Below are 26,568 nucleotides of genomic sequence, written 5' to 3' on the forward strand. Positions count from 1 at the left end.
CTCTCTACTGTCTTGCTTTTTCTTATCCTGTGGTTTGGTGCTGCCTGCCTTTTCATGGTTAAGTTGGGTGTCACTTTCTGTGTGCAGGATCCCTTGCAGAATCTTTTGTAATGGTGGCTTTGTGGTCACATATTGTTTTAGTTTCTGCTTATCATGGAAGACTTTTATTGCTCCATCTATTTTGAATGATAGCTTTGCTGGGTAGAGTATCCTGGGGTTGAAGTTATTTTCATTCAGTGCTCGGAAGATCTCACCCCACACTCTTCTTGCTTTTAATGTTTCTGTTGAGAAGTCTGCTGTGATTTTGATGGGTTTACCTTTGTATGTTACTTGTTTTTTCTCTCTTACAGCCTTCAATATTCTTTCCTTAGTTTCTGAACTTGTTGTTTTAATGATGACATGTCATGGAGTAGTTCTATTTTGATCTGGTCTGTTTGGTGTCCTGGAGGCCTCTTGCATTTGTATGGGAATATCTTTCTCTAGATTTGGGAAATTTTCCATTATTATTTTGTTGAATATATTACGCATTCCCTTCGCTTGCACCTCTTCTCCTTCTTCGATGCCCATGATTCTCAAGTTTGGTCTTTTGATGGAGTCAGTGAGTTCTTGCATTTTCTTTTCACAGGTCTTGAGTTGTTTAATTAATAGTTCTTCAGTTTTTCCTTTAATTACCATTTCATCTTCAAGTTCTGAGATTCTGTGTTCTGTTTGTTCTATTCTGCTGGATTGGCCTTCCGTTTTGTTTTGCAGTTCTGTTTCGTTCTTTTTTCTGAGGTTTTCCATATCCTGGCTGTTTTCTTCTTTATTGTTGTCTATTTTTGTCCTGAGTTCATTTATCCATTTATTCATTGTGTTCTCTCTTTCACTTTGGTGTTTATACAGTGCTTCTATGGTTTCCTTTATTTCTTCTTTTGCTTTTTCAAATTCTCTATTTTTATTGTCTTGGAATTTCTTAAGTGTCTCCTGTACATTTTGGTTGACCCTATCCAGTATCATCTCTATAAAATTCTCATTGAGTACTTGTAGTATGTCTTCTTTTAAATTATTCTTGTAGGCTTCATTGGGTCCTTTGGCATAGTTTATCTTCATTTTGTTGGAGTCTGGCTCTGAGTTTCTGTTCTCTTCATTCCCCTCTGGTTCCTGTACTAATTTTTTGCTGTGGGGAAACTGGTTTCCTTGTTTTTTCTGTCTTCCTGTCATTGTCCTTGGTGTTGTTACTGTCCCTGTACTGTGTGTAATTAAGTATTTTCTAGCTTGTAATAATAACAATGGTAATATTGAGAATGGAAGAGTGAGCTGAGATGGAAAGCAAGAAGTTAAAGAAAAGGGGAAAACAAATATACAGACAAGAGGGAGAAAGCAGAACAAGGTATCAGACAAGAGAGTTTCAAAGGTATAAACAGGGAGTGTTAGTGTACTAATCGACAGTAAGCTGAACAGACAATAGAGTGACAGAGAGAGGATTGAAAATCAAAGATAAAAAATAAAAAATAAGTATATAAAAGTAATATCTATTTATAAAAATGAATTAATATAAAATGGAAAATAGAAAATTAAAAAAAAAAAAACCAAAAAACTTCCAAGTTTATATGCAATGCAATTTCAGTCTTAATAATTTGGATGTCCGTCTCAATCTCCAGTCCTGGAGTTGGTGCCTCAGATGTTGTTCTGTAGTTGTCTCATCAAAGGGGATGCATAAAGTAGAACAAAACTACACTCACACACACACAGAAGAAAAAAGAAAAAAAAGTCCCACCAAGTGTCCCCAGTTCAAATGCAATACAGTTTCAGTAAGTTTTTCGGCTTGCAGGTGTAATTCGGTTGTTCTCTCATCAAAGGTAGGGAGAAAAAGAAAAAAAAGCGTCTGGAGGCAGTTCTGAGAGTGGTATCTGCAACTGTGGCTCGCCTGCCTGCTGCTCTCAGCCTGTAGCTGGTGGTGTTATTTATGCAGATCTCTGGGGTGAGCTAGCACTCACCTGGTCCCACAGGCTTTGTTTGCTCAGAGTTCTCCTGTGCGGGGGGCCTCTGCTACAGGCTTTCCCCTTTCCAAGCACTGGGAAAGGTGCCACTGCCCCGCGTTGTCAGGCCTGCGTGTTTATTTACAGTTCACTTGGGAAGTGGGTCTTCTCTCCTCTCACAAGCGTCCCCGCTCCTGGTTGCTGGGCGCTCCCACCAGAGCCTCTCCGGCCCCCCCTGGCTTGTTTATTTACAGTCCCGGGAAGGGTTCCCTTCCCCCAATCTTCAGCGCTCAGGGCACCCCACCCTCTTTCCAGCGTGTCTTAACTGTTCTTATTGCTTAGTACTCAGTTTCTCTTATTTTCCCGGGTTGAGGTCAGTCTGTCCAGGGGGCTATGCTGCTCTGGCCAGGCTTGTCTGTGGGGGTACTGCGGTACCGCAAAGCTCACCTGGTCCGCGTCTTCCCAAGCCGTATGGGCGCCAGCCACTGGCGGCCCCGGGGTCCCTCCTTGGTTCTCCGTTTAACGTGAAGTGGAGATTCTCTGCGCCGGCTGGAGATGTGGAGGAGTCAAAGTTATGCCTTTTCTCGGTGATTATGCCTGCAAAGTGTGTCTCCAGCGTCTCTCCAAGATTTCACTATAGGAGGCTCGCTTTCTGCTTCCTACCTCTAGCCGCCATCTTGGAATTCTCCCGAGAATTTAGTTTTTTAAGTTCCGTGTATATTCTGGTTATCAGTCCTTTGTCTGATGTATAGTTGGCAAATATTTTCTCCCACTCTTATTAATTACTTTTTGAGGTGACATGATTTCCTGAGTCTTTGTAATTGTCGTGTGCTTACACTGGAGTTTTTGCCTTCAAATAATTAAATATATAGTCTCCTCTTCTTGTTTACATTTATATAAATACATATAGTTGTATGTATTTATCATATATGAATACTCATATTTATATAATATTTAAATAATATATTAATTAATGTTAATATTTATATGCTATATTTGAAAATTATAAATAGTTGTTGTATATTAATATATTTATACATAAATATATATAAATATAACTATATATGTTTATAAAGGTAGATCTTCACCATTTAGTCCAGCCTTTGACTCTGGATGGACTAGGTGGTACAGCCATGGGAGTTATAGCCTGTATTTATGTTTGCTAGATAACTGATATGTTACCTTTCTTCTGAGTTCACACAGAGCACATGGCTGGTGCTCCTTGTCTGATGAGAACACTGGCTGAGCTTCCTGTGCAGTGAGGCAGAGATGCTGGATTGGCTCAAGCCACAGTGTATACTTGCTGGCCAATGGTAGTACTGTTAGTTTTGTTGTTGAAAAGAGTTTCAAGAGGAGACTTAAGGATAAATGGAGACATTGGCCAGCTAGAACAGGACCAGGTGGTATGCTCAGTAGAACTGTGTTTGCTTCCCTGCATAGACAAGGCTTTTGTGTGTACTTTCAGGCTGATATCAGCACTGTTTAAATTCCAGGCTGTGGCAGAACTATGTCCTGATGTTTGTTAAAATGTGCAAAGGTTGCCTTTCACTTAGTGTGTGACCTTGTATAGAGTCTGAAGATGACTGTTTAGTGATTCAAGCTAAGTAGAAGTTTCCATTGCTTCTTGAAGTGATCAGTGTTCCTTTGCCAAATGGGCTGCACTATTTTAAAACTGTAATTAGGCACAGAGTATAGAGAACTACCAGCAACATCTAGGATTGGTTACTGTGGACTCCATTTCTTGTTTTGTTCCTATCTTGCCCCAGATGGTCTAGGCACATGTTCACCCTTACTTTCCCTTGGAATGAGATTGAAGAAGTTTGTTTTGAAACTTCTTGAAATGCTACAGAAAACAGGTGTCTGCTAAGAGCTCCTCTTTACCACTGTAGAAAGCATGTACCCTAAGGAATTCTCTCTGTGTATCCTATGCTAACATGGGACAGGGGAAGAGCATACATTCAATGTGAGACCATTTCTCTGGCACTCCCAATGAAAATTTTATTTAAGGCCTATTTCCAAGTTTTGGGATGTTGCTGTCTGTGAATAGTTGCCAGTTCAATGTTCTACGGGTCAGTAATGTCTGAAACCTTATAGTCTGTCTTCTTGCCAATATGAATCTTTCTGAAGGTGTTCAAGCTCCGGAGGAATTGAGCTCAGTGCTCAGAGCTTGCTTAAGTGGAAAATAAGACTGACTATGGGGAAATGAGAGAATAACAGATAGGACCTACAATTCAGTTAGAAGTTCAGAAAAAAATTTTTTAAAATGCCTGAACTTCTTTGGGAAATGGTGAGATGTAGGGAAGTCATTCTATTATACCCTCTATTGTTTATCATGTGAGAAAGTATGAGTGATTCTGAAGGCTTTTAGCTTGAGAATAATGTGATTTCCAGTATTTAATGAATGTCTGCTATGTGTTTTGTACTGTACTTACCAACAAGAACAATCAGGAATTAAAGCAGGACAATGTATATTATTAGCTTATATATCATTTATACAAGCAGTATAAGCTATATAATTTCTAGTTTATGGACTAACACAGCCATTAAAAAGAGAAAAAAAATTCTTAATGAGTGTTATGATGGAATATACATGGAAAACAATGAGAACATGAGTATCAATTACCCCCAATGTTTAGTATATGTACTTAAGATGTTTTACTTTACAATAATGTAAAAGTAGCACATGCCTAACAGAAAATCTGCTTTGAATTTTGATTTTTATCATTTCCCTGGCTAGTGAAAAGTGCTCTGATATTCTTCTCATACTCAAGTATAAGCTAATATCAGTATTCTGAGCACATTTCAGGTAGGCTCTGCCAAGCTATGTTGTTTGGTAGGTGTAATAAAAGCACTTTGAATTAGGATATTTTCAATTTATAATGAATTAATATGAACATAACCCTATTTTCACACCTGACATTTGACTGTTTCCATATTCAGAACATTATTTTTAACCATTTTCTTATATTTTTCCATTTAATCACCACAACAAACCAATGAAACATATACAGTTTTTGCCACCCCAATTTTATAAAGCTATACCTGAGTTACAGAGATGTCATATGACTTGTCCAAGTATCATAATTAGGAAGTGTTGGGATATTATTCAGACACAGACAGTGTAACTCTACAGATCCCATTCTTTTCTGAGGAGTTTAGAAATTTTTGACCTCATTAAGTTAAGAAGTTTACAATTTAGAACTCAGCAAGATATGCAAGAAAAATTTCCAGTAAGTGTTTTAAAACCTTTAATAGAGACATAATAATTAGTGGCAATTTTGAAGATATCTCAGGAGAGTAAATATCTAGAATTATTACACTTCTTAACATACTTTAGATGAAGAACTATGGAAGCCTGGAAGTGAACTCTATAAAATATTACCATTAAAGATATGAGGATAAAGAGATTAAAAAAAGAAAGAGTAGATTTCCCTTATGAGATCAAGGTGATGTGGAGATTGGAGTCTAATACTGACTCAAGCACAGAGGATGGACAATCCCTAAAGAGAAAGGAACACAGGAGTCCCAAAGGAACAAAGAATGCTAAGTTGTCTAATATGTGAACACAATCTCCTTATTTCATTTTGGTAAGTGGATCTGTTCTCAGGTAAGTAAAAGAGACATTGTTGATGTAGATATCCAAGATCACTATGTCTATAAATTAATGCAAAATATTTAGGAGGTTAATCAGGTATCATATATAATAATAAAAATGGCTGTTTCTTTTTCACTTATGCTTCAGAGGACTAAGGCTCATCTTTATAGACATTGCTAGCAGCTCATAAATATTTTTAGGGAATTTGAAAACTTATGTTTGTGGCTACCTTTTCTTAGAATCAAAGGAACCAAAACTTCAGAGTCAGATCTTGCACTGCCTGCCAGGACTACAGGGCAAATCACACTGATGCAGAATCGTCAAGGTTGATTCTCCTAAGAGGGTAAGTTTTTAAATCTATATTAATGCCTTACTTTTTATTTTATATCTTTATTGAGATATCAACATAGAAAGGATATATATGAAGTATACAACTTATTTAACAAATACATCATAAAATTATACCAAAATCTATCACCTCTACATAGTGACCCTCATCTATTTTTCTGTTAAGTGTATATGCACATATTGAGAAGGTAATTTTAAGATGTCTCCACTTAACACACTCCAAATGTATAATAGAATATTACATTGTGTTAACAGATTGCACATTAGAGCTCCAGAACACATGTCACATATTGAACCTTTTTACCCCTGGTGAGCATTAACTGATTTTCCCAATCATTGGGCATGGCTACAAATATCCTATTCCCTGCTTAAATAAATGTAATTGGTTGCAGTGTCTTAGTAAGTTTTCTCTCCATGGACTCTTTAAGAATTGAGCATTGATAAAAGCGAGAGCACACAAGGAAGGGGTGAGGATAGGTAAGACACCTAAAAAGCTAGCTAGCATTTGTTGCCCTTAATGCAGAGAAACTAAAACAGATACCTTAAAGCAACTGAGGCCAATAGGAAAAGGGGAACAGGTACTAGGGAAAAGGTTAGATCAAAAAGAATTAACCTAGAAGGTAACACCAATGCACAGGAAATCAATGTGAGTCAATGCCCTGTATAGCTATCCTTATCTCAACCAGCAAAAACCCTTGTTCCTTCCTATTATTGCTTATACTCTCTCTACAACAACATTAGAAATAAGGGCAAAATAGTTTCTGCTGGGTATTGGGGGTGGAGAGGGAGACGGCGGAGTGGGTGGTAAGGGAGGGGGTGTGGGCAGGGGGGAGAAATGAACCAAGCCTTGTATGCACATATGAATAATAAAAGAAAAATGAAAAAAAAAAAGAGTTGAGCATTTTGCTGTGACGTGGGAGTGAACTTGATTTTACTCCTAAACTCTGCTTCCTTGGTTTTGGATTAGAAACAGTGTTTATGGTTCCAACACTGGCAGAATCCGGTCTGCATAGAAGGTCAGCATAAGGTTACTAAGGTGTCTGCCTTCAACTTTACCAGTGAAGGGAGGGCTCAAGCAATGAAGAAATGATGACTTAAGAGAATGGCAATGATATCCTGATCTGGCCACTTGTCCCTTCTTCTATAGTTTCACTAACAGTCCTGTTTGAACATGAGAGCATAGACCTTAACTATGTAGGCTAAGTTATTGATGTGCCCACACACAGCACAGCAATAAAAAAAATAACAGTAAAAATAACTTTAAGAAGGAAAAAAACATTAATAAGGGGAAAACAATGTCATTCAGTGTCAGGTTAGAATTAGAGGCAAGTTCTCAGGATGGAATACCAGCTTCAAATACTTCCACATAACCCTCACATTTATGGTTGAAGATACTGTTGGAGAGTTGCATTTTCCTCTAATGTTCCTCTTTTTCCTATTTCCACAGACCCTTTTACAGAATGGGCCTTACAAATAACAGTTTGGTGACTGAGTTCATTCTGGTGGGATTAACAGACCAGCCTAACCTTCAAGTACCACTGTTCTTTCTGTTTCTATTGATGTATATGGTCACTTCCTTGGGAAATTCCGGCTTGATAATTATCATTGTGCTGAATTCACACCTTCACACCCCCATGTACTTTTTCCTCTTTAACTTGGCCTTCATAGACCTCTGTTATTCTTCTATGGTTACACCTAAAATGCTGATGAACTTCATATTAAGCAAGAATGTTATCTCTTATATGGGATGAATGACTGAGCTCTACTTTTTTTGTTTTTTTATCATTTCTGAGTCCTATGTGTTAATGTCAATGGCCTATGATTGCTATGTAGCCATCTGCAATCCACTTTTGTATAACACTGCCATGTCCCCTAAGGTGTGTTTCTACCTTATCGTTGGTTCCTACTTGATTGCATTTTCTGATGCCATGATCCACACTGGATATGTCCTGAGACTGACCTTCTGTGATGGAAACACCATCAACCACTATTCCTGTGATGTCCTCCCTTTGCTTCAGCTCTCCTGCACCAGTACCTATGTTAATGAGGCAGAGATTTTCCTTGTAGGGTGGAAAGATATCACTGTACCAACTCTCATCATCTTTACCTCATATGGTTTCATTCTTTCTAGCATCTTCAAAATAAGATCCACTGAGGGCAGGTCCCAAGCCTTCAACACCTGTAGTTCCCATACAATTGCTGTTTCTTTGTTTTTTGGATCAGGTGCACTTATGTATCTCAAGCCCTCCTCAGTTGGGTCTATGGATGAGGGAAAAATCTCTTCTGTCTTTTACACAATTGTGGTTCCTATCATGAACCCCTTAATCTATAGTTTGAGAAACAAAGATGTTAAAGTTGCCCTGAAACAAACCATAAGCAGGAGAAAGTTTTGATAAGAAACCTTATCTTTCTATTCCTGTAGCAAAGGGAGATTTTGCATGTTTAATCAGCTTTCTTTGTCTTCTTTTATTTTCTGTGGGGAAGGAAATCTGGGGCCTGCTTCATTTTCAATTCTTTTTACAGTAGGTTTTCTTTTTTACCTTACATTTTGCACAATTTACTTTAACCATTTTAACTATCTAATAATGACATTAAGCAAGTAATTTCTTTTTATTTTCAATGTGGAATTTATCCTGAAAAAACTAAAAAAATTTCTGCCAGTGATTAAAGTCATAATGGACTAACAGTGTGCAATCAGGCAGGACAGTTCGTGTTTGTCACTTGAAATGAAGCATAGGGCAGATAATCTATCTCCCCTGTGGTCTTTCTAGCCTGCACTTACTTGGCAAGAATCATTCACTTTCAAATGCCAGTGATTTATAAGACAGCTATTTCTGTGTAGACTATTAAATACAACTCACATTGCAGCTACAAATAGTATGCATTAATATTTTTTCAACTGTGTTATACTTACCTTGTAAATATATTTTTACATATTCTAGATTATTAACAGGTATTTACTGTATGAACATGATGTTGAAGCTCAAAAAGATGAAAACAATACAGTCTGTCAGATTCTTAAATAGTTGGTTCAGAACAAACACCATGGAAGTCCAGGAAATCATCAGAGACTACTTTGAGAACCTATATTCAAATAAATTTGAAAATCTAAAAGAAATGGACAGATTTATAGATACATATGATCATCCAAAACTGAACCAAGAGGAAATTAATCACCTGAATAGACCTATAACACAAAATGAAATTGAAGCAGCAATCAAGAGTCTCCCCAAAAAGAAAAGTCCAGGACCTGATGGATTCTCTGCTGAATTCTATCAGACCTTTAAAGAAGAACTGATACCAACCCTCCTTAAACTGTTCCATGAAATAGAAAGGGAAGGAAAACTGCCAAACACATTTTATGAAGCCAGTATTACACTTATCCCAAAACCAGGCAAAGACACCTCCAAAAAGGAGAACTATAGGCCAATCTCCTTAATGAACATTGATGCAAAAATCCTCAACAAAATAATGGCAAATCGAATTCAGCAACACATCAAAAAGATTATTCACCACGACCAGGTAGGCTTCATCCCAGGGATGCAGGGGTGGTTCAACATACGAAAATCAATAAATGTAATAAACCACATTAACAGAAGCAAAGACAAAAACCACTTGATCATCTCAATAGATGCAGAAAAAGCCTTTGATAAGATCCAACATCATTTCATGATAAAAGCTCTAAGAAAACTAGTAATAGAAGGAAAGTTCCTCAACATTATAAAAGCTATATATGACAAACCTACAGCCAGCATTATACTTAACGGAGAAAAATTAAAACCATTCCCTCTAAAATCAGGAACCAGACAAGGATGCCCACTATCTCCACTCCTATTCAACATAGTACTGGAATTCCTAGCCAGAACAATTAGGCAAGAAGAAGGAATAAAAGGAATACAAATAGGTAAAGAAACTGTCAAAATATCCCTATTTGCAGACGACATGATCCTATACCTTAAAGACCCAAAAAACTCTACTCAGAAGCTTCTAGACATCATCAATAGCTATAGCAAGGTAGCAGGATATAAAATCAACATAGAAAAATCATTAGCATTTCTATACACTAACAATGAGCAAACGGAAAAAGAATGTATGAAAACAATTCCATTTACAATAGCCTCAAAAAAAACCAAATACCTAGGTGTAAACCTAACAAAAGATGTGAAAGACCTCTACAAGGAAAACTATACACTTCTGAAGAAAGAGATTGAGGAAGACTATAGAAAGTGGAGAGATCTCCCATGCTCATGGATTGGTAGAATCAACATAGTAAAAATGTCGATACTCCCAAAAGTAATCTACATGTTTAATGCAATTCCCATCAAAATTCCAATGACATTCATCAAAGAGATTGAAAAATCTACTGTGAAATTTTATGGAAACACAAGAGTCCATGAATAGCCAAGGCAATACTCAGTCAAAAGAACAATGCAGGAGGTATCACAATACCTGACTTCAAACTATATTACAAAGCAATAATAATAAAAACAGCATGGTACTGGCACAAAAACAGACATGAAGACCAGTGGAACAGAATAGAGGATCCAGATATGAAGCCACACAACTATAAGCAACTTATCTTTGACAAAGGAGCTAAAAATATACGATGGAGAAATAGCAGCCTCTTCAACAAAAACTGCTGGGAAAACTGGTTAGCAGTCTGCAAAAAACTGAAACTAGATCCATGTATATCACCCTATACCAAGATTAACTCAAAATGGATCAAGGATCTGAATATCAGACCCCAAACTCTTAAGTTGATACAAGAAAGAGTAGGAAATACTCTGGAGTTAGTAGGTATAGGTAAGAAGTTTCTCAATGAAACCCCAGCAGCACAGCAACTAAGAGATAGCATAGATAAATGGGACCTCATAAAACTAAAAAGCTTCTGTTCATCAAAAGAAATGGTCTCTAAACTGAAGAGAACACCCAGAGAGTGGGAGAAAATATTTGCCAATTATACATCAGACAAAGGACTGATAACCAGAATATACAGAACTTAAAAAACTAAATTCTCCCAAAACTAATGAACCAATAAAGAAATGGGCACGTGAACTAAACAGAACTTTCTCAAAAGAAGAAATTCAAATGGCCAGAAAACACATGAAAAAATGCTCACCATCTCTAGCAATAAAGGAAATGCAAATTAAAACGACACTAAGATTCCACCTCACCCCTGTTAGAATAGCCATCATCAGCAACACCACCGACAACAGGTGTTGGCAAGGATGCGGGGAAAAAGGAACCCTCTTACACTGTTGGTGGGAATGTAGACTAGTACAACCACTCTGGAAAAAAATTTGGAGGCTACTTAAAAAGCTGGACATCGATCTACCATTTGATCCAGCAATACCACTCTTGGGGATATACCCAAAAGACTGTTACTCCAGAGGCACCTGCACATCCATGTTTATTGCGGCACTATTCACAATAGCCAAGTTATGGAAACAGCCAAGATGCCCCAGCACTGACGAATGGATTAAGAAAATGTGGTATCTATACACAATGGAATTTTATGCAGCCATGAAGAAGAACGAAATGTTATCATTCGCTGGTAAATGGATGGAATTGGAGAACATCATTCTGAGTGAGGTTAGCCTGGCTCAAAAGACCAAAAATCGTATGTTCTCCCTCATACGTGGACATTAGATCAAGGGCAAACACAACAAGGGGATTGGACTATGAGCACATGATAAAAGCGAGAGCACACAAGGGAGGGGTGAGGATAGGTAAGACACCTAAAAAACTAGCTAGCATTTGTTGCCCTTAATGCAGAGAAACTAAAGCAGATACCTTAAAGCAACTGAGGCCAATAGGAAAAGGGGACCAGGAACTAGAGAAAAGGTTAGATTAAAAAGAATTAACCTAGAAGGTAACACCCACGCACAGGAAATCAATGTGGGTCAATGCCCTGTATAGCTATCCTTATCTCAACCAGCAAAACCCCTTGTTCCTTCCTATTATTGCTTATACTCTCTCTACAACAAAATTAGAGATAAGGGCAAAATAGTTTCTGCTGGGTATTGAGGGGGGGAGTGGGAGGTGGTGGAGTGGGTGGTAAGGGAGGGGGTGGGGGCAGGGGGGAGAAATAAACCAAGCCTTGTATGCACATATGAATAATAAAAGAAAAATGAAAAAAAAAAGTGTATAAAAAGAAAAAAAAAGAAATAAACAATGAAAAAAATCTTCAAAAAAAAAAATAGTTGGTTCAGAATAAACTGACAATGTTTTTATCTCAAGACTACAACTCATTCAAGTCTATTCTCTGTCTACTTCATTTTATTAGTCTTATTGCATAAACAGGAAGTATGAGGTAACATTTATTCTTTGTAATTTGACAGTGCTTTTTTTTTAGATGATACATTAATTCATTTATTGCTTTTGTTTACATTGTTTTTTGTTGTTCAAGAAAACCATTTCACAGTTCTTTTTCTTGGGATACATATTCTTTTGGACCAGTATATTTGAAAGACAATTGGCTCAACTTGGGAACTTTGGTGTTTTTTGTTTTGTTTTGTTTCTTTTTTGAGTCAGGATCTTGGTAAAAGACCAGTCCCTACAGGGACTCACAAAACTCCTGCCTCTGAACTACTGAGCTAAGAGATATGCAAACCAAAGCAGCTTAAAAAGAGGGCTTAATTTTATTGTTGCTGTTTGTTTCTTTCCTTTTCATTTTTTCTTTCAGATAAGGTCTCCTAATGTACCCAGGAACTCCTGAGTGCTGAGATTACAGGCATAAATTGCAACACCCAACTTTGGATTTGAGATTTGTTTTAAATGAAGTTGGCATGTTTTCAGTGTCTTTAGTTGAAAGTAAGGGACTTGGTTGAGAATAGATCTCTTAGTCCAGGGACTAATGAGACACCTACCGAATAAAACAGAGATCTCTGTTTGAAGAATGATAAATGAAATTTTAAACAGCATTTTCATCTGAATTTGTATTCTATAGAGTACTCTAATTAAAACTTCTAATCTGTGATGGCCCTAGGTTCACAGTGTTTGGGGAGTGAAAGTGCTCTGGACAAATTTGGGTGGGCACCAGTCAAATGTGAAACACAATTTAAGAAGGACTTTAGAGAGTAAAATAATGGGAAAACGGATGCTCCCATTGTCTATTCTGTTTGTGGAAGGCACTAGAAATATTTAGTGATTATAAGATTTCTCTAGTTATGATGTATGGTTGTTATTTGGTACTAAAAAAAGGTTCAGACTAGAGGATATGAGGACCTAGAAACAACTACAGTACTCCTGTCTTTCTTGGCTTTCATGTGCTGTTCCCATATAGAAGATAAGGTATTGCAATGTCATATTTCAGTAGGGAGAGCAATGAGAATTTGAAAGCTATATTTGGTGAATAAAACAAAATGTGACAAAATATTTTTGTATGATGGTCAGTTTTCCTATTGAGAAATCAGACAAAAAATGAGTAAGCTGATTTTTTTTTTTTGTATACTGGGGTCTTAACCTAGGGTCTTGCCTGGATTTGTGAGAGAAGTGATCTACTACTTGATGCACACTTCCAGCCCTTTTTGCTTTATTTTTCACATAGGGTCTCACTTTTTTTATTGTTTTGTTTGACCTTCCTGACTATATTGTCCCCACAGCCGAGATTACAGTTTTTTGCCACTAAATCCAGCTTACTAGGATCTCACTAACTTTCTGAGTAGACTGGCATTGAACTATGATCCTCCTGATCTCTGCTCCCTCAGTAGGTGGGATTAATGGCATGGTCACTGTGCTCAACATGCAAAATTTTTAATTGAAAAATTTCCTAAGAAAGATACAATTAACATGTATTATTGTTCCATTCAATGTTTATGTATTGTGAAATTTAGCGTAAGTGGTTTCTTGGTTTTAGATGTAAAACATAGCTAAGTGTTTGGTTTATGGTTTGAAGTTTTCACTTCTCCATTCAATAGCTCAATATCAGCATGATTTACTTTTACTCAAAGAGTGCTCCATATATAAGAATCAAATTTGGTTGAAAATTGTGTTTAGTTGTCTTGCAGTGTCCCTTTTGAAAAATTGCTTTCTTTATTGAATAAAACTGTGTTTAAGGAAGAAAGTAATATATGTACTATGTTGTGCCATTTGTAGACACGACAGGGTTGTGCATACTCCATATGCATTTCATTACAATTTGAAGTTATCAAGAATGGACTAAACTCTATCATCAATCGTTCAATTGATTAACCTCAAAATGCAAATTAAACCTGTTTTATTTTCAGAAAGATTAGCTTCCTTTAAAATTTAAGCTCATACTTTCACCCTTTTTTGTAAAATTCATTTGTAAGGTTTAAATACGCTTTCTAAAAGTTAAGGACACTAAACATTGATAAAAGGTATTGTAGCTAATTTAATAAGCAAATTTAGCTCTGTGTGTCTATTTGGATTTTTTTTAAAAAAGAAGGCAATCTTGTCTGGATATTTACATGAAATGGATAAAGTTATTCATAGTTTTTTTTTTCTTTTATTGTGTTATGTGAATTGCCGTAAAGAAAGTATGGAGAAAACGTAGTTCTACTGAAGGTGTCACAGCAGAGTGTTAAAATTGAAGAAGATATATTTTCTTTTGCCCGTGTGGTAGGGGAATCACGTTTCTACATTAGTGTGAAATATTGTGCTTTGTGGGTTGTAACAAAAAATGATTCCACTAGTTAAAAATGGGAAAGAAAGTTTCCTGATTAAACCCTGAATTTGCTTAACAGAAACTTTCTGCAACTAGGCTGCTTTAGTTGCTCAGGATTAGTTCTACAATGACCATGAACAGGTGCTTGCTGGTAGAAGGCAGATGAAATCAGAAGTAAAAGGGGCTTTCAGTCCTGTACGTTTTGCTTCTTCAATCCCCACATGTTAATAAACCTTTTCATTTCACTTTTGGGTGAAATCCTATGCTACACTAAACATACACACACACACACATATACACACACACACATTTCAAGTGTGTGTACTTTGAAATGATTGCTTAATATTAATTATATAGCATATGGCCAAACTTCATTGTACAAGCACCTACTGGTAGATGGTTCCTGTTTCTAACTCTAGAGAGGTCAGTCTCAACTTGCTTTATCCAGTAAGAGGAAATGTTTATTGATTCAGTTATTCATTCCTTTATATAAACACATGCAGAGACTCCAGACACACATGAACAACCCTTTAGCAGAAACTAAGTGCTTGTCGTGATACTCTGTATGTCACCAACAGAAATAAAGCACAGCGAATGATACACAGGTAAATTTTCATAATGCCACATAATAAAGTGATCTCCTATGTGAAAATTGATTCTGTTGGCATAATGAACATGGTGAGGACCAACATGGAATTTTTCCATAAGTCTGGCCAAGCTGATTTTTGTCTCTAGAATTGGGATATCTCAATATTTATCAGAACATACATGAAGGGAGTGGTTCATCTGCTGGTCTGTTTTATACAAAATATGCACCTTTACACATTGAAATCTCTTCTGAGAGCAGAGATTTCATCTTTTTCTGTGAGTATGAGGCTGGTAGAATCACCCGCACAAATTAAAAATCTCCTCAGACATAGTGTTAACCGACTTCTAAACTCAGTGCAGGTACACATGCCCATGGTACAGTGTGCCAATGAGTAGTGGTTGGGCACAGTTTCCTTCACACTGTCCTATCTGCCAGTTTCTACATTCCTTAGGTTAGATGTGGAAAATAGCAAGGGAGGGAATCACTGCTCCCACTTAGGATGCAATGATCCTGATGCTCAGATATTTTCATGGCTCATTGCAATTTATAATTTGAAAGCTGTTGAACTGATACTGGGCTGTGGCATTTTAAAATTATAGAAAACTTATGTATATTTAAAAGTTAGTACAACATGAAAACAATGATTTAATGAATAAAAAATCTTTAAGGACAAATAAGAGCAAAATGCCTCAAGTTAAAAAATGTCCAGAAAGCCTTCTTCACAGTTCATTTTTCATAGCTCTATTGCTTGACTTAGATTGTATGAATATAGTCTTATCTCATACTGGGCTATCCATTAACACAAACAGATACGAATGGCTTATGTCATCATTTTTGAGTGTCTACTCAGTCCTAGGGGCAGCCATAAATCCATGTATTCAATATCTCATCAAATCTCACATCAGTGATATTTGGCACCAATATGAGTAGTTCAATGTTGCAGAGATGACTGCTCTTCACCTCATCCTTGGGAACACAGAATTCTCAGTGTCTACTGCTGTGATGGCACTGAGAGAGTTTGAAATTTAACAGACATCATTCCAGGACCTGGTGGTATCCTTTTCACTTTTCTGTCTGTGTGCTGGATGTAGATGACAATGAAACCCCATGTAGATGAAGAGGCTGTAAAGCAAAGCCAGAGACTTAACACAATCAGCATGGAGAAGGGAAGAATGGATGGAGCCACAATCAAGAATGGACAAGTTGAGGGATATGTTGCTCACAATACTCTCCCTCTCTCTCTCTCTTTCCCTCTCTCTCTCTCTTTCCCTCTCTCTCTCTGTCTCTCTCTCTATATATAGTGATTTTTAGATACTTACAATAAGTGAATAAATTTATTCACCTTTCTATTTGCATTTATGTTATTTTCACAATATATTGGATTGGACTAGAGTTCTAATCCAAATTAGAAATATACTAATCCATAAATAAAGAATGAGAATAAGGTTTATTATCTGGGAATATCTTCCTCATAGAAAATGTCTCATCTAGGACATGACCAGCAGGTAAAATATGCAAAGAAATCTAGACTGGGCCAGGGCATGGACTGTTTATTACCTTTACCACATCAGATTTGAAATTCCACAGATGTGGGTTCTATAGATGTGTGAAAGTCAGTGTACCATGATATGGTGTGAATTTCTATTGCATTAAATATCATTAGGCTTAGTTTAATGGTAAAGAGAATATAGTTCTTATTCCATGTTATATAATTTCAACTTTTCTACCCTTTCAACATTCCTCAGTTGTTCAATTAAAAACACTTCTTTAAACATTATTTTTTAATAATCTCATGTTCCTTTCTTTTTGCTCCAATTTTTAAATTGTAAAATATGTTGCAAGCAATGTATCATCTTAACCATTTTAAATGTACAGTTCAGTGGTATTAAATATATTAGTAATGTTGTGCAGTCATTACCTCTAGCCAACTGCAATATTCTTTCTATCATGCAAAATTGGGCTCTCTACCCATTAAAAATTAATTCTCCATTACTCCCTCCTCCTATCCCAAGGCAACCGTATACTAATTTCTGTCTCTATGACTGACTAGTATAAATAACTGATAGAAGTGCCTAGATTCATGCACTTACTATGTTTCCAAAGCTTATGCATGTTGCAACATATCAAAATTAGGCTGCATACTATTGCATTATGTGTGTGTGTGTGTGTGTGTGTGTGTGTGTGTATAATACACAATTATCTCTTTTGCTTTTTTTGCTTATTTGCTTCTCTTCATCTGTTGAAGGACACCACTTGGGTTACTTCTATGTTTTAGCTATGGTGAATAATGCTGTTTAACATGTGTACAAATGTACTTTGGAATACCTTCTTTCAATTCATTTGAGCATGTACCTAGATGTGAAATTAAAGGCAGCCTTTTGGCTGATACATATTTTCCAAAGTACATGTACCATTTTACATTCCACCAAAGAATGTAAAACAGTACCAATTTCTTATATCCCTGCCAACAATGTTATGTTCCATGATTTAAAAATAATTATGTTCCACTATTTAAAAAATCAGTGGCTACCATACTGGAATTGAGGTGTTATCTCATTTTAATTTTGATTTACATTTCTGTAATGATTATTGATATTGATAAAATATTTTCAAGAAGTCTAACTTGACTATTCATCTTTTATTGCTTATAACTCTGGTGACCTACAAAACAAGTAACTGACAAATCCAATGGCATAAAATTTTGCCTAATGAATTTTTAAAGAGAATTTTATAAGTTAGATCTTACACATGCATCTTTGATACATTTTTACCCAATTTGCATGTAAACATATAAATATATACAAAAGATGTTTCCAAAAGTGAAACTGTTGGAGGAGCCTAAGGGAGGAGGAAAAGAAGAATGATGGAATGAAAAATTGTGAAATACATCACATCTGTGTAGGAATAAGACACAACTGAACACACTGAAAACTGTTGAGCAATGCAGAGTAGTGGGAGAAAGGGTGGAGAATAGTAGTGGAGGAAGTTAGGCTTATTTAAGCACAATATATTTACAGGTAACATACCAATGCAAAATCCTCACTGAGCAAAGAACAGACTCTTAAACAATGAAGGTCAGGAATGTAAAATAGTTCAGGATAAGGGGAGGGCACTTTTGGGAAGGGAAGAGTAAATGAAAAGGGTAAAGGAGGGTGAATATATAGTTGATGTACTTTCTATAAAAATATGAATATGGAACATTAAATCTGTCAATGTCACTTTAAGAAGGGTGATGGGATGGGAAGGAAAATAATGGAGGGGATGAACCAAATTGGTGTACAATTCATGTATATTCCAAGTATACAATAGAGTATTATTACTTGTTGTTAACATGTTATGCATTAGATCACCACACCTAATGATGCTACATAAATGAACCACTTTACCCTTGGAAATATCGCTTATATTCTCTATCACGGGTCATTGTTACCAACATCCTACTCTGTGCTTAAGCGAATGTAACTGTTTTAGATTGCACATATAGGAGAGATGTGCACAATTTCTCTCCTTCAATGTCTTGCTTATTATGCTTCAGTATAATGCCCTTATCTTTTGAGATGAAGTCTAGGGAACAAGAGATATGCCATTTTCTTTCCATTTTGTTTGATTTTATGATTCAAGTAAAATTGGCAGATGAATCCCTTTCAATGGGGAGCAGAGAATGTTGAGAGTATCAGTGGTCGCACAGGTTGTGTGAAGTAATCAGTAAGTTCTCTGTACACATGCAGACCTCCTACTGTTTTAGGTTTGTATATTTTCCTGTGATAGGGGCAGTAGATTAACCATTCTTAGACTCTGCTACTTTTGTGTTAGATTAGAAGCAATATTATGGCTCGGAAGTCAGCACCAATGTAGAATTCTAACGCTTTTGCCTGAAATTTTACTAGAGAAGGGAGGGCTGAGGAAATGAAGACATGGTGAGGTGAGATAAAGGCAATCCTATCTTGGTCAAGATTCTTTTGTCGTCTTCTTTGGTTTTTCTAATAGCTGATTTCCATATGACAAACTGGTCTTATTCTTTAGGTTAACCTGGTGATACTCTTAACTGCATTTAACTGTTAAAATACTGATAAAGGGAAGACAATGTCACTAAGTATTACAGTAAAATTAGAGGCATGTTCTCATGATTCGGCTTGGTAGTTTCGGTCATTTTCAGCATATCCCTCACATTTGTAGGAGAAGATATTGTTGGAAGAGCTGAATTGTTCTCTAATGTTAAACTTTTTCCTATCTTCACAGATTCTTTTGCAGAATGGATCCTACAGATGGCTCATTTGTGAATGAATTCATTCTAGTGGGATTAACAATCCCAACTGACCTCTACATTTCGCTGTGCATCCTATTTTTAGTGATGCATATGGTCACTGCATTGGGAAATTTGAGTTTGATAATCCTAACTGTGATGAATTCACACCTTCACGCCCCAATGTACTTTTTCCTCTTTAACTTGTCCTTTATAGACTCCTGTTATTCTTCTGTGATTATACCCAAAATGCTGGTAAACTTCTCATTAAGCAACAATGTTATGTCTTACATGGGATGTATGACCCAGTTTCACTGTTTTTGATTTTTGGCCATTTCTGAATGCTATGTGCTCACATCTTTGGCTTATGATCGTTATGTGTCCATCTGCAATCCACTTTGGTATAACATTTCCATGTCTCCTAAAGTATGTTCCTAACTTACACTTGTTTTATACTTGATGGCATTTTTTGATGCCATGATTTACACTGGAAGCATGCTGACACTGACCTTCTGTGATGGAAACATCATCAACCACTATTTCTATGATATGCTCCCCCTGCTCCAGCTCTCTTGTACCAGCACCTATGTCAATGAAGTAGAGATTTTCATTGTAGGGGGCAAAGACATCATTGTGCCTATTCTCATCATTTTATCTCATATGGATTCATCCTTTCCAACATTTATCAAATAAGGTCTACTGAGGGCAGGTCCAAGCCTCCAGCACCTGCAGTTCCCACATAACTGCTGTTTCTCTGTTCTATGGATCCCATGCATGTGTGTTTCTCGAACTGTCATAAGTTGGGTCTATAGAAGAGAGAACAATCTCTTCTATCTTTCATACTATTGTGGTTCCCAGGATGAACCCCTTAATCTACAGCTTGAGGAATAAAGATGTTAAAATTTCTCTGAGGAAAACTGTAAGCAGAAGTTTTTGATCAGAAATTGAATCTCTCTTGGTTCTGTGTTTTTAATTAACACATTTTTAATGGGAGCTTTGTTTGTCTTTTATCTTTCTTACTGTGTGAAGAGAAATCTGGGAACTGTCTTGTTTTAAATGTTATTATAGTTTATTTTTATTTATAATTTCCTATCAACATTTTACCTGTCTAAGAATCATATTAAGGACATAATTTATTTCTTTTAGTATTATCATTACAGAATATATCTTAAAAACTAATGAATGGTTGTACCTGTTATTAAATAAAGTATTACTCAGTTGACAGTGGGAAGAACACTTCTCATTTTGCCACTTGAATTCAAGCATAGGTCACAAAGTATGCCTCTGCTCTGGGATTCCCATCCTCTGCTTGGCAGGAATAAGTTATGTTCACATGCAAATATTTCACAATACAGATGTTTCTGTGTAGATTATTAAATACAACCTACATTGCAACTGTCAATACTATACGTTAAGTATTTTGTCCTTCATGATATGTTTACCTTGAACTTAATCTATAAGTAAGCTTCTGAACCTCAGAAAAACTAAAAATTTACATACAGCTTGTTAAATAAGAAGTCCAGATTTAATTGTGAGTCTTTTGATTTCAATTCTACCACATTTTTAAATCTATTTTCAGTCTACTTCATTTTATTAGTTTTATTTAATTGAGCACAAAATCTGAGCCAACATTTCTACTTTGAAATTTGTGCTTTGTTCCTAAATGATTCATGAATTTCATCGAAGGGTTTCATTTGCATTAATTATTTAAAATTTTTGTTTAAGTAAACCATTTGATGATTGTGTTTTTTGGGAAAGAGAAAGCCTGTTGGACCTGCACAGTTGAAAGATGATTGACTCAAATTGAGAATGAACTTCCTTCCTTCCCTTCCTCTTTCTTCCTTCCTTCCTCCTTTTCTCCTTTACTCCCTTTCTCCTTCCCTCCCTCCCTCCCTTTCTTCTCTCTCTCCCTTTCGTTTTTTCATTGACATTTTATTGCTGGAGAGCAAAGCTAGCCAGAAACTTGCAATCCTCCAGAGTGCTGGGATGAAAGGCATACATCTCCAACCCAGCCTAGAACTAAGATGGATTTACTTTGACTGTTTGAAACAAGGTCTCACTCTGTAGCCCAGCTTGTCTTGAACTCTAAATCATCCTACCTCTACCTCCCAAGTGCTGTGATTAGAGATATAAATCACTTCACTGGGTTTCAGAACTGAGTCTTTTTGAAAAAGTGAATTTAAAATTTATTTGGGGGTCTTCTAGTAGAAAGAATAGGGAACTCAGTGAAAATCCATCTCATAATCAAGGACCCAAGGAGAAACATGTCCAATAAATCAGAGGTCTCTATGTTGAGAACAATCAATGAAAATGTGCACAGTATTTTTATATGAGTTTGTTTTGGTCAGTAGAGTATTTGTAGTTCACTCCATGGTTTATAAACTTTTGGTAAAATCATAGTCCATGATATCTGTAGGTTAACAGTATTTTGGGGAATGAGAGGGAAAATTCTGTGGACATTGTAGGGAATGACATTGTAGGGGACAAAATAGAGAATGCCAGTCAAAATTCAAGTAAGGAAGAAGGAACTTAGAGAGTAAGACAATGAGAGAATGGAGTTCATGCTTTCTCTTCTCTTTGTGGAAAGCACTAGAAATATTTAGGAATTATAGGATTTCTCTGGATTTATATCATATGTTATTTGATTCTAAATAGACTACTTTGTAGATGCCACAATGTACCCCACATCCAGAAAGCTTACACACAGAGGGCAGAAAGACCTAGAAATAACTCCATCTCCCTGATTTTCTTAGTTTTCATAAATTGTTCCCATGTAGAGTTTAAGGTATTAAAAACTTATATTTATGCTGGGAGAGCAATAAAAACTTGAAAGATATATTTGTTGAATAAACAAACTGTGACCAAGTCTTTTTGAGAGTAGTTTTCTTCCTTTTGAGAAAATAGGCAAAAAAGTTGAGTAGCCCCAAAACTCTTACGCTGTTAACAAGTTACAATTTAATATTTCCTAAGATGAGTATAATAATTTATACTAGTCCACTTTGTACTGTCCAATCAGTGCCTCAGTAATCTGAATTTTAGCATAAATGGTTTGTTGGTTCATTTGCTAAATGTACAGATTTACTAAATGCTTAATTTGTCATTTCAAATGCACTTGTTTTCCCTCATCAAATAGCTCCAATATCAACATGCTTGATTTTTAGTCACTGAGTTTTACATATATAAAAGAGTTGAACTTGCTTGAAAGTTTTTTTAAATTTTCTATTACTGTCCCTTTTGGTAAAATTGAATAAATGCATACTTAAGGAAGAAAACAATATTGATATCAACAATGAACAGGCTGAGAAAGAAATCAGAATAGCGATTCCATTCCCAGTAGCCTCAGGAAAAAACACCTAGGAATTAACTTAATTAAAGAGGTGAAATACCCCTACAACAAAAACTATAAAATCTTAAAGAAAGAAATTGAAGGAGACACCCTAAGATGGAAGGATCACCTCTGTACATGGGTTGCCAGAGTTAGTGCTGTGAAAATGGCTGTACTTCCAAAACCAATCTACAGAATCATTGAAATTTCTGTCAAGATCCCAACACTCTTCATAGAAATAAGGATAGAAATTGATCCTAAATTTCACATGCAAACATTAAATATACCAAATAGTAAAATGAATTTTGGGCAAAAAGTACAATGCTGGAGGTATCATGATATTGGACTTTGAATTATTCTACAGAGACACATTGATGGGCAAATTATATATCTATGTGCAACAGAGTATGTTTGAAACTTACCAAACTCCATATACATATTTTAATCCAAGAAAACAGCAAAGTCCTATGTGGAAGGCCTAAAAGTATAATACGCTTAAAACACAAGGCAAATCTCTGTGCTGTTGGATTTTGCAGTGATTTATTGGACATGACACCAAAGCTCCAAGCAAGGTCAAGTATGTTTTCCATGGTGTATGTGGGCCATTTTACATTCCTCCCATCAGTGTATGAATATCCCTGATGACACTGCTATGTCCCATGATTTAAAAGTCATAGTGGCTAACTTTGGTTTGGGATAGCATCTTATGGTTTTTTAACCTTTCCCTGGTGAGTGATAGTGATAATATTTCTTCTGTGCTTGTTGGTCATTTATATATCTGGTTTAAAGAAATATATTCAAAAGCCTATGTTTATTTTTGAATATTTTTTCTAATTTCACTTTTTGTTTGTTTCCTTCAGTAATTTTGAATATGTCTGGGTATTATTCTCTTATTTAATATATGATTCACCTCAGGGCCTCACACTTGCTAGGCAGGCACTCTAATACTTGAGCTACACTGCTAGCCCTTTTTGTCTTGGGTATTTTTGAGATAAGGTCTCATAAATTATTTGTCTGTGCTGGATTCAAACCACAAACCTCCTGATCTCCATCTCCTGAATAACTAGGATTACAGGTGTTAGCCACTGGTTCCTGGCTTGATATTATCTTTTGATATACAATTTTTAAACATTTTCAAATAATTCAACTTGCCCATTTATCTTCTTCTTCTTTTTTTTTTTTTTGCTTGGAGCTTTGGTGTCATGTCCAATAACTTACTGCCAAATCCAATAGCACAGAGATTTGCCTTGTGTTTTAAACATATTACACTTTTAGGCCTTCCACATAGGACTTTGATGCTTTCTTGGATTAAATTATATACATGGAGATTGGTAAATTTCTTCTCTGTTGCACATAGATATATAATTTGCCCATTAGTGTGTGTTGAAGCAGCTCTTTTTATTCATTGAGTCATGTTATTCTTGTAAAAATTCATTTGACTGTATATGAATGGGTCTATTTTTTCTGTGTTCAATTCCTTCTACTTTTAAACTAGTACCATATTCTTTTGATAAGTGTAGTTTTGTAGTAAGTTTATTTTTGTTTTTTTTCTTTGTTTTTGTAATTTTATTTGATTTTCTTTATAATTTCATCTTTAGTAGTATAAGGGAGTTCCATTGTGAAAATTTCATAAATGCATATACAGTGTACTATGAACAAATTCATCACCTCCATTTTTTCCCAGGGTCTCCCTCCCCCCAGCTCCCTTCTCCATTTTCAAACAGTATTTGGTAGATTCATTATGCTGTCTTCTTACATATGCCTGTAACATACCTCAACCTTCTTTACTTCCCAGTACCCTCTCTTATCCACTTCCTCTCTCCCACTGATTCCACCCCTCATATTTCCACTTTAGCATTCAAATCCTATCTTTATTATTTTTATTACTATTATTATATTTATATGAGGTTGCTTTTGTATTTGTTGAAAGACACTTAAGTGGCTTCCATGTTTCAGCTACAGTGAATAATGCTATCTAACATATGTGTACTCATGTCTCTTGGAATACCTTGTCTTAGCTCTTTTGAAAATGTACCTAGATATGGAATAGCTGAATGATGTGGTAATTTTATCACATCTTCACCAACATTTATTGTTGTTTATTTTCTTGATGATAACCAGTGTGAGATGGAATCTCATGTATTTTTGACTTGCATTTACTTTTTGGATAAGGATGTTGAACATTTTTTTATGTGCTTATTAGCCATGTATTCTTCTGAAAGCTATCTGCTTAATTCATTTTCCCATCCACTAATTGGATTATTCTCCTGCTGTTTAACTTTTGGACCACATATTTGTGATGTGCTATGTTGTGTTTTGATAACTGTGAGCACTGTATGATATTTAACTCAGGGTAAATATCCTGATGAATCAGTTTGATGCTATTCTGTTGAGAAATTTGCATCAACAGCCTTTGTATTTCTATTTCCAAATTCTATATTCTGTTTCAGTGAACTGCTTATTGTTTTGCCAATATCACAAAGCACTGTTTTTCAAAGTGATTTTGTAAGTTTAATGAATATTTTTTGCTTCTTCACTTTTGTTCCTTTGGAAAGTTATGGGGACTGTTTTTGTTTGGATTTCATATAAATTTGAAAATGAGCTTCTTAAAAAATAACCTGGTTGAAATTTAATAAAGTTGAATGAAATATACAAATCAACAGAGAGAAGGTAAGTATCTTAGAAATGCCAAATCTTCTAATCCATACAAACGTCTTTCTATCTGTGGATCTTCAGTTTCTTTCATTAGTGTTATTAGCATGTAGTGTATATCTTGGACCTGTACTATTAGATTCCTACAAGCTTTCACACTTTTTGGTGCTGGTATAAATGGTATTGCTTTCTTAAAACTTCAAATTTCAAATGTTCACTGTTAATAAAAATAAATATTACTGACTTTAATATGCTTTGAAGCTCTCCTCCAAAAATCATCTTGATATTTAATTGCCAATGTAAAAACATTAATAGTGCCTTGAATTGTTATTACACCATGATGGGTGTCTTTGTGAGAGAGTAAGTGTACTTATTGTCAGAGTGGATTCATTTTTATGGTGGTGGGTGCTATACAAATAAAGGGTTTGGACTACTTATGCTCATTTTCCTCCTTCCCTTCCCTCCTCTCAGTCTTTGCCTCTTTTTGCTCTTCTGCTATGTGAAGCATAATGCCAGGTGATGATGCTGCAGGAGGCTCTCACCAGGTCATGCATGTCATCTTCATCTTGCTCTTTTCAGCCTATAAAATGATGAAGTAATAAATATCTGCTTAGGATAAATTACCCAGTCTATGCCTTTCTGTTTTAGTGGATTTAGGTATAATTTATAAGTCATACAATTCACATCCTTAAAATATAAAATTCAATAGTGTTTAGCTTACTGACAGAGGTATACAACAAGTTTTAGAGCTTTCTCATCACCCATAAAGAAAATCTAAAACACTTAGCCATCACCTTTCTAATCATTCATACCAACCCAAGGAAACCACCAATCTGTATTCAGTGTCTCAAAATGTATACCTTTGTAACAGTTACTTTTCTTGTCTCTTTGACAAAATTCTTGACAGGAACAACTTAAAAGAGAAAACAATTATTCTTTATCTTGGCTTCGGAGGCTTCAGTCAACCATGGTGGGGAGGGCTTAGAAGACATGCTCACATCATGGAGGTCAAGAAGCAGAGAGAGTATGCCTGTGCCAGCAGACTTCCTCCCCATTTCCCTTTCATTCTACCTAGGTCCCTCCTATAGGATTGTGCTGCCCTCATTCTGGGTGTTTCTTCCCATTAGTTAATCCTCTCAGGAAAGTCCCTCACAAAACACACAAACAGAGGGTGGATTTAATAATTTCTTAGGCACTCCTCAAACCAGTAAAATTGACAATCAAGGTTT

At 35.9% G+C, this 26,568-nt stretch overlaps 1 pseudogene; it reads left to right on the plus strand.

The window, feature by feature from the left end:
* The first annotated feature begins 7,361 nt into the window (after positions 1–7,361).
* LOC141417868 (olfactory receptor 8B8-like) lies at positions 7,362–8,294 on the plus strand (annotated as a pseudogene).
* The last annotated feature ends 18,274 nt before the right edge of the window (positions 8,295–26,568 follow it).

This window comes from Castor canadensis, chromosome 2 (assembly GCF_047511655.1).
Source record: "Castor canadensis chromosome 2, mCasCan1.hap1v2, whole genome shotgun sequence".
Lineage (NCBI taxonomy): Eukaryota > Metazoa > Chordata > Mammalia > Rodentia > Castoridae > Castor > Castor canadensis.